Source organism: Aulonocara stuartgranti, assembly GCF_965226115.1.
Source record: "Aulonocara stuartgranti genome assembly, chromosome: 19".
Classification (NCBI taxonomy): Eukaryota; Metazoa; Chordata; class Actinopteri; order Cichliformes; family Cichlidae; genus Aulonocara; species Aulonocara stuartgranti.
This window is the reverse complement of record NC_138955.1, coordinates 22,231,862-22,243,402: the sequence shown is the minus strand read 5'-3', so window position 1 is coordinate 22,243,402 and position 11,541 is coordinate 22,231,862.

Sequence of the window (11,541 nt, the reverse complement as noted above, 5' to 3'; positions counted from 1 at the left end):
AATAGTTTGAAATGTTTATTTAAAAAGCGCCTTGGCTGCATTTTTAGGTAAACAGCTGCAAAAAACTTTGTTTGCATAACTCAGTTACTTTTTTGAAGAAGTAACTACAGTGGCTTGCAAAAGTATTCGGCCCCCTTGAACTTTTCCACATTTTCTCACATTACAGCCAAAATCAATTTTATTGGAATTCCACGTGAAAGACCAACACAAAGTGGTGCACACGTGAGAAGTGGAACAAAAATCATACATGATTCCAAACATTTTTTACAAATAAATAACTGCAAAGTGGAGTGTGCGTAATTATTCAGCCCCCTGAGTCAATACTTTGTAGAACCACCTTTTGCTGCAGTTACAGCTGCCAGTCTTTTAGGGTCTGTCTCTACCAGCTTTGCACATCTACAGACTGAAATCTTTGTTCATTCTTCTTTGCAAAAAAACTCCAGCTCAGTCAGATTAGATGGACAGCGTTTGTGAACAGCAGTTTTCAGATCTTGCCACAGATTTTCGATTGGATTTAGATCTGGACTTTGACTGGGCCAGTCTAACACATGGATATGTTTTGTTTTAAACCATTCCATTGTTGCCCTGGCTTTATGTTTAGGGTCGTTGTCCTGCTGGAAGGTGAGCTCTGTCCCAGTCTCAAGTCTTTTGCAGACTCCAAGAGGTTTTCTTCCAAGACTGCCCTGTATTTGGCTCCATCCATCTTCCCATCAACTCTGACCAACTTCCCTGTCCCTGCTGAAGAGAAGCACCCCCAGAGCATGATGCTGCCACCCCCATATCTGACAGTGGGGATGGTGTGTTCAGAGTCATGTGCAGTGTTAGTTTTCTGCCACACATAGCGTTTTGCATTATGGCCAAAAAGTTCCATTTTGGTCTCATCTGACCAGAGCACCTTCTTCCACATGTTTGCTGTGTCCCCCACATGGCTTGTGGCAAACTGCAAATGGGACTTCTTATGGTTTGCTGTTAACAGTAGGGCTGCCACGATTCGTCGACTAGTCATGATTACGTCGACTATCAAAATCGTCGACGACTGATTTAACAGTCGACGTGTCGTTTGAAGCTTTGTAAGATCCCAAAAGACGCAGGAATAAGCAGTAGGTTTTAAGAGTGTAATAACGGACTGAAACAGAAGATGGTAGCATTGCATGTACAAGGATGCCAGCTGCCATTAAACCCCGAAGAAGAAGCTGTGTCCCAGAATTCATAGCGCGGCCCTGCTCAGTTTCCAACAATGGCGGCAGCTAGTTAGTTTTAATATTACTCTTATTATTCTTTCTGGGTCACAAAATAAACGTTTAACATATGTTCAGGCGAGAATGTAGCTGTGTAAACCTCAAATACCTGCTCAGTTTATCAAGACACCACATATTTTCAAAAGCGCTCCGACCTTTTCGGAGACATCTGTTACCCACTAGCTTGATAGCGAGCCGGGGCAAGGCTCACTAGAGCCGTGAGAACACCGGACTCCCGGCTAATCGTTTTCAAACCCACCGCAGTCTTTCACTACTCAGGTTAAACATGATATATAAGATAAGATAAGATAAAACTTTATTAATCCCTCGGGTGGGTTCCTCTGGGAAATTCGGTTTCCAAAAGCACAGCACCGACAGAAGTTACAGAGTTACAGAATATTATATATATATATACACACACATATATAAATACAGAGACAAATATAAATAAAATATACAAAGGGGATAAATAGAATAAATAGGAATAAAAATAAAAATACCAGTGAATTGCACATTTCAAGTATTGAGGTCTATTGCACCATTGACTATTAACAAAAGTATTGCACTAAAGGTATTGCACAGTGAAGTGAAGAGGCACTACAGCTTAGTTGTTCCCCCCTCCTTTGTCCTCCTGTTTCCCCTCCCTCTCCCCTCCAGAGAGGAGTTAAACAGTTTGATGGCGTGTGGGACAAAGGAGTTTTTAAGTCTGTTAGTTCTTGTCTTGGGGAGAAGCAACCTGTCACTGAACAGACTCTTCTGGTTGTTAATGGCCGTGTGCAGAGGATGCCCAGCATTGTTCATAATGTCCATCAGTTTTTTTAGTGTCCTTTTCTCTGCCACTGTCACCAGAGTGTCCAGCTTCATGCCGACCACAGAGCTAGCCTTCCTGATCAGTTTCTCCAGCCTGGATGAGTCCCTCTTTGCTGTGCTGCTCCCCCAGCACACCACAGCATAGAAAAGTACTCCAGAAACCACCGACTGGTAAAACATCCTCAGGAGCTTCCTGCAGATGTTAAAAGACCTCAGCCTCCTGAGAAAGTACAGTCGGCTTTGGGATTTTTTATACAGGTGCTCTGTGTTGCATGACCAGTCCAGTTTATTGTCCACCCACAGCCCAAGGTACTTGTACTTGTTGACCACCTCCACCTCCTCCCCCTCTATCTGAACCGGCAGTGGACCTTCTCTGGACCTCCCGAAGTCCACAACCAGTTCCTTAGTCTTTGAGGTGTTGAGTTGCAGGTGGTTTGTGTGACTCCATGCGACAAAGTCCCTCACCAGACTTCTGTACTCGTCTTCCTGATCATCCCAGATACACCCCATGATGGCTGTGTCATGTGCAAACTTCTGAATATGGCATAATTCAGAGTTGTAGCAGAAGTCAGAGGTGTACAGGGTGAAGAGAAGAGGGGACAGCACAGTTCCCTGTGGTGCTCCTGTGCTGCTGACCACAGTGTCCGACGTGATGTCCTTCAGCCTGACGTACTGTGGCCTGTCGGTGAGGTAGTCGGAGATCCAAGCCACCAGGCAGGGGTCCACCTCCATCCTGTTCAGTTTTTCCTGAAGCATACAGGGCCGGATGGTATTAAAGGCACTGGAAAAGTCAAGAAACAGGATCTTGACCGTGCCTTTTCCCCCATCCAGGTGTGAGTGGGCTCTGTGTAGGAGGTACAGGACGGCATCCTCCACTCCGACACCCGCCTTGTATGCAAACTGTAGTGGGTCCTGGGCATGTTGTACCTGTGGTCGGAGGAGGTTGAGGAAGAGCCGCTCTAGAGTCTTCATAAGATGTGACGTCAGTGCCACCGGTCGGAAGTCATTCAGCTCATTGGGCCGGTTCCTTTTGGGGACCGGGACGATGCAGGATGTCTTCCATAGGGCGGGCACTCTCTCCAGTCGCAGACTGAGGTTGAAGACTCGTTGTAGCGGCTCCCCAAGTTCAGCAGCACATGCCTTTAGCATCCTAGGACACACCTTGTCTGGGCCTGCTGCCTTTCTGGGGCGAAGCTTCCTCAGTTGTCTCCTGACCTGATCCACTGTGACACGGGGAGATGTTTGGGAGGAGGGGGGTGGAGAAGATGTCTTGCTGCTGAGAGAGGGATTGGAGGAGGGGGGTGTCTTAGTGTCAGGAAGGGGGGGAAGCGAGGGAGGTAGGAGAGTGGGGAGAGGACTCTGTAGTAAAGGTGAGGGTGGGGGGGTTGTGGGCTGGTCAAACCTGTTGAAGAAGTTGTTGAGTTCGTTTGCCTTCTCCACAGTCCCCCCCACTGTGCTTTTCTTGGTGTTGTGGCCTGTGATGGTTTTCACACCATTCCAGACCTCCCTCATATTGTTCCTCTCCAACTTCTGCTCCACCTTCCTCCTGTAGGTGTCCTTTGCTTCCCTCAGGCAGCGTTTCACCTCCTGCTGTGCTGCTTTCATCTCCTCCTTCACTTTGCTCCTGAAAGCCTTCTTCTTCATGTTGAGGACAGCTTTGACTTCCTGTGTTACCCACGGTTTGTTATTAGGATAACACCGTACCGTCTTAGCAGGGGCGACCGTGTCCACACAAAAGTTGAGGTAGTCTGTAAGACTATGTCTTCACCATGTGGGCTCAGAAGCACATCCCAGTCTGTAGTGTCATAGCAGTCTCTGAGAGCATCCTCCTTTTCTGGGGTCCATCTCCGGATGGAGCACGTTGTGACAGGCTGCCTTTGGACGAGGGGTGTGTATTGTGGCTGTAGGTAAACCAGGTTGTGGTCTGACTTCCCTAGTGGGGGGTGGCTCTGTATGCATCTCTCACATTGGCATACAGTAGGTCAATTGTCCTGTTGCTCCTTGTGGGACAATTCACAAACTGGTGAAAAGCAGCCAGAGTAGAATCCAGTGTAGCATGATTAAAGTCTCCAGATATAATAATGAAAGCCTCGGGGTTTAAGTCACTTAGATAACTTAAAATGTTATTGTTTGTCTTTTTTCAGTGTTTTATTTGTTCCTGAGTAAATCGGTTTGGCTGAGGTTAAAGTTATAGCTTTTACACAGCTGAATAAACGTCAAGCAGACAGCTGATTATCAGAAGTGTGAGATGCTCCAGAATTTACTCCGGTGTCCTGTTATATTTTAGATAGCAAGGAGTTTATTAAACTTCACCAAAACAATCTGCATTTCATTAAAATTTAATAAACTATCATCTTGTCTTTATTTTTAGTTAGCACATACCTTAAACACTTAAAGCTGTAAGCTAATGATAGCTATATAAGAGCAGATGCTGCTGGTGCAATAAGCTGTAGTTTTACGTCCAATGGATGATGATCTGATTAGTCGACTAATCGCAAAAATAATCGGTGACTAGTCGACTATCAAAATAATCGTTTGTGGCAGCCCTAGTTAACAATGGCTTTCTTCTTGCCACTCTTCCATAAAGGCCAAATTTGTGCAGTGCACGACTAATAGTTGTCCTATGGACAGATTCCCCCACCTGAGCTGTAGATCTCTACAGCTCGTCCAGAGTCACCATGGGCCTCTTGGCTGCATTTCTGATCAGCGTTCTCCTTGTTCGGCCTGTGAGTTTAGGTGGACGGCCTTGACTTGGTAGGTTTACAGTTGTGCCATACTCCTTCCATTTCTGAATGATGGCTTGAACAGTGCTCCGTGGGATGTTCAAGGCTTGGGAAATCTTATTGTAGCCTAAGCATGCTTTAAATTTTTCAATAACTTTATCCCTGACCTGTCTGGTGTGTTCTTTGGACTTCATGGTGTTGTTCCTCCTAGAGCAGGGTGATATGACCAAAAATATTTATCACGATATATATTTGAAAATTTGCGATAACGATATAATTGACACTAGACAAAATACTTTACAACTCCACAACTTTATTAGTGCAAAAAACCCCATCAATGTATTTTCACTTAAACAAGCAGCTGTTTTTTATGTGCATTAAAGTTATATAAAAATGTAACAGTGCAAATTCCTTGCTGACAGTTTAACCAAAAGGCATTTCCAGTGGAAACTGGCCGACATATCCTCAGCATAACCATGTATACTGTGTGAATTTTCTGAAGAAACTGCAGTGTAAATGCTTGAATCTGAATGTATGCACTGAAATGAATTAATGACTGAATATTAAGCTAAAAATGTTGAATGAGCTGGAAAATACAGAGTACCTGGAAACAAAAGTGCAGAACTTTTGAAAGTTGATGTTCACAAAGAAGAAGTTGGAAAATAGCTGAAAATGTTTAAAATGTAAATTAGAAAAACCTAAGAAATGAGAAAAGGAAATTTATCTGAATGAATATTAAAATGTCATATTCTTTGAATCACTGAATGACTAAAATGTGGTCCCTCCACTTGGATCCACACAGTTTTATAGGTTTACATCTCTGAGCTTTGAAAGACACGGTGTTGGAAAGAGAACAACGATGGCAACGTTTTGAGGGTAAAATGATGGCTGTAGAGCAAACTCTGTGGACACAGCAGCAGTTGAAAGAGAAGTGTTTAAGATGAATCTTGGCAGAGTGAGAGAGAGCTCGTTAAGCAGGCAGGTGTGAGCCTAGTTGCTATAGTGACTGCACCCAATGGCTCCATACACACGGACACAGACATGCGCCTCACTTTTGCTGCTTAAAATGAACAGAAAACCCTGCCCAAAACAAATCGTTCCCAAATGAAAAGTACAAGTCGTATTGACAAAATTATTTCACGGTGTGCACCAGCAATGTCCAGTCTACCAAATTCTCAGTTTTCATGCTTGTGGAGTTCGGGGCGATCGTGGCTCAAGAGTTGGGAGTTTGCCTGGTAATCGGAAGGTTGCCGGTTCGAGCCCCAGCTCGGACAGTCTCGGTCGTTGTGTCCTTGGGCAAGACACTTCACCTACCACCTACTGGTGTGGGCCAGAAGGGCCGATGGCGCGATATGGCAGCCTCACTTCTGTCAGTCTGCCCCAGGGCGGCTGTGGCTACAACTGTAGCTGCCTCCACCAGTGTGTGAATGGGTGGATGACTGGGTGTGTAAAGCGCCTTGGGGTCCCTAGGGGGGAAGAGTAAAAGCGCTATACAAATACAGGCCATTTACCATTTATTATATGGACGTGGTGACAGTGTAAAGACAGCCTGTGCTTCTGATTTTCAGACAAAGTTTCTGAGCCCTTTTAACATTAGAGTCTATGGAAGAGTTGGAGGGAGAAGGCTGTGCATTGGTGACATTTATGAAAGAACCATAACACCTATTACAATAATAAACACATTGGATGAAAGAAGACAGCAATGGCTACGTTTTGAGGGTAAAATCATACCTGTAGAGCAAACGCTGCGGACACAGCAGCAGTTTTAAGAAAAGATTTTACGATTAATTCCCCCCTCCTCTCACTCTAGCAGTTGAGCTGTCTCACTCTAGCCCCAACATTCCGTCCCATACACACCCATTATAAACTCTGAAACGGCTGAAAAAAAGCATGAAACTTAAACTGGAACTGAAGAAAAAGTATAATAGATATTGAAAAGATAAATACAAGTTGAATAGTCTTGGCTTCGTTTTAAAGTTTGAATGGAGGCCCTACGTCAATGTATGTGGAAGTAGATACAGTTTAAAGAGGAGTAAGTTGAATGAAAATTTAAAGGGTCTCTCCATTGAAATACATGGGAAATTTTTGTTGAAAAAAGTTGAATAACTTTAAAAATATAAATGAGAAAAATACAAGCACACATGTCCAAAAGAAGAGGAATCTAACGGTGTTTGAATGGTTTTTCTAAGTTGAACGGTTTTGAAGGAGATAGTCCAAAAAATGTACGGAATGTGAAAAAATAATAATAAAGAATAGAAGAACAATACTGTGAATGCTTTTCAAGCATTCACACTAAATATCCACAAAACTTAAAGAAGTTACACACACACAATACGGTAATATTATGTTGAAGCACAGTACGTATCACTCCGCGAGGCTCCTGCCTACGATAGCCGTAATGCTCCGACAATCCATCAAGTGGTGCGGCTTCGTAGCTTAGCAAAGTCGTACTAAAGCATTTGACAGATTTTCGAGCGCCGTGTACATAAAATCGTTTCGAGGTCAGTAAACACAACCAGAGTTCATACATAAGGCACACGGGATTATAAGGGGCACTGTCGACTTTCAGAAAAATCAAAGGATTGATTTTAAGTTTGCCGTATTTTCCAAACAACACGGTAATAACGACGGCCCGCTAGCATGGGCTACCAAAAATAGTGCTTTGTTGTGTATCTGACGGACGAAAGCTAAACCAGTTCCACACCACTGAAGTTGCAGCACTTTTACAAACCAGGTGCACTCTATTTAGTCATTAGCACTCATCAGGCAATGTCTATGGGCAACTGACTGCACTCAGACCAAAGGGGGCTGAATAATTACGCACACCCCACTTTGCAGTTATTTATTAGTAAAAAATGTTTGGAATCATGTATGATTTTCATTCCACTTCTCACGTGTACACCACGTTGTGTTGGTCGTTCACGTGGAATTCCAATGAAATTGATTCATGTTTGTGGCTGTAATGTGACAAAATGTGGGAAAGTTCAAGGGGGCCGAATACTTTTGCAAGCCACTGTATGTAATTAATTGCTGTCCTACCATGGAAGCACAGCATGAGTAGAGGTCTCTTTTTTTCCTCTTGTACTTTCCCATTGTAGTGTACATTTCGGTAACGCTACCGCTCTCCGACTTGTATTCCCATGTAATGTCTGTGTTGTGTGTGTAAGGTCGGGGGGGGGGGGGGGGTCCCATTTCACTGCAGGGCAACCTGCATGTGACGAATAAAGCTTTGATTGATTGATTGATTGAATTGCCAGCAGTATTGGTCATTATTTACTGTATTTGGCAGACAGAGAGTTACAGACTCTCTCCCAGACCTCAGACTCATAATACAAGTCAGAGCTTTATAGAAGAAGAAAAAAGAAGAAAAAATAAAGTTGTGTTTTTAAAATTCAAAGTTCAAGTTATTTTTACTTCCAATAGTGTTAACATGTCATGAACAAGATTTTTTTATTTTATTTTCATTGTAAGTGGGCTAAAGCAGTTAATTAAAAGTAGTGTAACATAAATATAAATGCTGTATTTTGATTATTTTTAAACCATGTAACTTGGATGGATTTGATGCTGGCGTGACCACAGTGCACATGTCTGCTGTTGCTCACAGTGGTCCAAGGGACGCTCAGGGAGTTTGTGTGCTCGCTCAGACACGTGAAACATTAGAGGAAACATTGCTTGTGTTTGACACCAAACCTCAGTTAATTATTTCACCATTGTTGAAGAAAACTGTCTGAGGCGGGATGGATCCATGCTTTCAAACTCTGACCTTACCATCTGAATGTCGCAGCAGAAATTGAGACTTGGGCATCTTTCTTTGCCTTTAGACAACAATTCTGATGGCAAAAGAGCCAAACAGGACAAGCCAAAAAAAAAAAAAAAAGAAAAAAAAAAAAGAAATTGAGACTCATCAGACCAGAAAAGGTTTTTCCATCTTCTGAGCCAGCGTTGTAGTTTCTGTCAAACTGCAGAAGGACCAAAGAGCTTCAACACCAAAGCAGAAGAACTGATTTATGACAACCAACCAGATGAGGAAAATGACCATCAGACAGCAGGACAAGGCTCATCTTAGATATCCTTTAAAGACACCTTATAATAAAGATATATGGTATATGGTAAATGGTAAATGGCCAGAACTAAATCATCCATACGTTTGGAAACATGTTATTTTGGACTGGAAAATAAAAGCTTCTTGATTTAATTTGAAGCTTTATTTGAAATTTTACTTTTCTATTCGCACATTACTTTTGGTCTAAATACTATCACTTTAATTTATATCACCCGATATTTTATTTCATTTTATTCTGACAGTCCAAGTGAGTAATGTTAAAAATACATGAGAGTCTTTTCAAATTCATATGTCTCCTGGGTCATTATTTTAATTTGCTGTGGGGCGATATTCACAGGTGGGCAGACCTGAGCAGGAGAGGTCCTGGAGCCTAGAATAGGAGCTATGTCCACAGGAAGGACAGATGAGAGTTACTGACAGAATCGCTGAATAATCAACTAATCAAAGAAGGATTGGCAGATCAGTCGACCACCAAAATAATCTTTAGTTGCAGTCTCACTATAATTAGAATTAGTAGATGCAATCAATAAGTAGAATTCATAAAACAGAATCTGTAAATATAGCATGTAAAATACAAAATGTGAAATAGAATCGGTAAAATCAGTAAGACGTTTTGACTCTAATATTTTCCAGCACTGACTGCTGACAGTTCAACAGCTTAATAAGAGATCTTTTTTAAGCCATACAGCAGGAGCTGTGAAGAACAGACAAACTGTGGAGACGATTTTCTTTCAGTGGAAACAGTTTGAATGATTTTCCAAAACTGGCTTTACTCTAAAAACACACATTTGTACGCGTGTGTACAAATATGAACAGTATTAACAGAAAAATATATAAATGAAATGAAATGGGGGGTGGGGCTGTGTTATCGGTGCATGTGTGAGTTCAGGGTGGTTGTGGCCTTTGTGAAGAAAATGTTCTTGAGTCTGTGGGTCTTTGTGCTGATGCACCTGCAGCGCTTCCCGGAGGGAAGCAGGCTGAACAGGTTAAAACCAGGGTGGGAGCTGTCCTTGATGATGTTTGTTGCTCTGCTGAGGCAGCGGGAGGAATAAATGTCCATCAGGGAGGGGAGAGGGCAGCCAATGATGTTCTGTGCTGACTTGACTACACTCTGAAGCCTCACTCTGTCTGCCTTAGTGCAGCTGCTGTCATACAGTATGTTAGCAGGCTCTCAATGGACGAGTGGTAGAAGGTCAGCAGCAGGTTGGAGTTCAGCTTGTACCTCCTGAGGACCCTCAGGAATCGTCTGACATTGTGCTCCATTACAGTGAGTTGAGAGGTGCAGGAACCAGGTGAGGATGAGGATGGGAGCAGGGCTGAAGCAGATGAGTGCTGCTGTTTTGGTGTTTCAAAGCAGGTGAAGAAGCCGTTTATTTCCTCTGCCAGCTGCACACTCAGGTTTTCTGCTTTCACAGTGTAGCCGCTGTGGTGTATTGTCTTGTATGCCCTGCCACACCTCCCGTGTGTTGTTGCTGGACAGCTGGGACTCGATGTTTATTTTGTGGTCTGTCTCGGCTTTTTAAATTCCCCTTTTCAGGTCAGCTCGAGCAGCCCTGTACAGAGCTCTGTCGCCTGACCTGAAGGTGGCGTCATGGACTTTGAGGAGTGATCGGACCTCGCTGGTCATCCAGGGTTTTGGGTTTGTGATATATATGTATTAATGTAATAATAAATAATGTTACCAAATGATAATACAAACTTTACTTCAGTTTCTATTTCTACTCTAATAAATGTACTCAACTTGAATCAGTCTTTGAACATGAGCAGAGAAAAAGAAGGAAAATAAAAATATGTTTCTATTTCCTGTTGCCTCCATTGTGGAGGGAGACTTTGCCTCTAAACAGCAAATGTGTACAGTCAGGGGTTAAAGTGGATTCAGCAGGTGGGGAACTTAAAATCAGCTGTTTTGTCTCAGTGTGGGGAAAATAATCAAACTCACAATCATTTCTATTCCAGCAGATTGTCTTAGTGTGCAGGCTGTGATCAGCTGACCTGCTGCTCTTTCTGGATGTACATACCTGGATTTAGCCAGATGTGAGCAGATGTTTCATCAGTTGGCCATCCTCTACACTGACAGTCTGCTGTTCATGCTGTCTTTGTATTAGACAGCCACTGTGCACCAGTCACACACTGTTCTTTACTTTAAACCATCACAGTACAAATTAACCTGTTTATCCTGCAGAGGATTTTCATGCAGCCTTTAAATAACTGTCTGCCTCAGTTTGATTAGCAGCAGGTTTCACAATGTGAAAAACATAATGTCACATGTATGGATTTAAAAACACGATGATTTACATGTCAGCTGGACCTTTAGCTGCAACACACTGTGAGACAAACTGCACACAAACAGTTTGTGTGTTTGCTGATGTTTATTGAGCTCATAGAAACACTGCATTTCAAATTACCTGACACTTAAAAACGTTACTCCCTTTATGCTCGCTCCTCTTCTGTAGAGCTAGCGAGATGCTGAAGTACCGGCACCTGCACTCACCTGCCCAGGTTATCTCTGAGTATAAACTATAGATGAACCTAAAATAATGAGTCTCTTTTCTGAAAATGTAAGAAGAACAAAGTACAAATATTTGTTTAAAAATGTAGGGAGTTAAAGTAAAAAGGGTTAGAAAAATAAATAGGCTGCTCAAGTAAAGTACAGATGCCTGAAAATTTTACAGGCATCTGTAATCAGAGCATCAGTAATGAGTGCTTA